Source organism: Etheostoma spectabile, chromosome 3 (genome assembly GCF_008692095.1).
Source record: "Etheostoma spectabile isolate EspeVRDwgs_2016 chromosome 3, UIUC_Espe_1.0, whole genome shotgun sequence".
NCBI lineage: Eukaryota > Metazoa > Chordata > Actinopteri > Perciformes > Percidae > Etheostoma > Etheostoma spectabile.
The window spans coordinates 30166132-30166569 of NC_045735.1; positions in this window are offsets into that span (position 1 = coordinate 30166132).

Sequence of the window (438 nt, forward strand, 5' to 3'; positions counted from 1 at the left end):
CCCCACTGTCCTCTGCTTCAGCTTCCTGCATGGTGGATGATGACGATGCTGCAGATGCACTTCCTTGTCCTTAGTTGAGCCTCCGATTAGCTGTCTCCATCCACAGGTCAACAGCTTGCTTTGGGTTAAACATTTCTGTGGTCTTTTTGACAGGTGAATGTGCATCAGGGCTGAGAGACGAGCATGTGACATTATTATTATTATTATTATTATTATTATTATGTTAAGATGTGAGAATCGCCTCTCACAAGCTGCACTGGTTAAAGGCAGTGTAAGAGACAGCTTAACCACCTTGTTGATGTTGGAATAAGCATCTGGGTTACTTGTATTTACTATTTGCACCAAGTCATTCACAGAAGAGGCTCCCAGGCATTTTCCTGCCTGCTTTAAGCTTATCCATTCTGTCACAGTGGTGTCTTTGTCAAGTTGCAAGGTGGC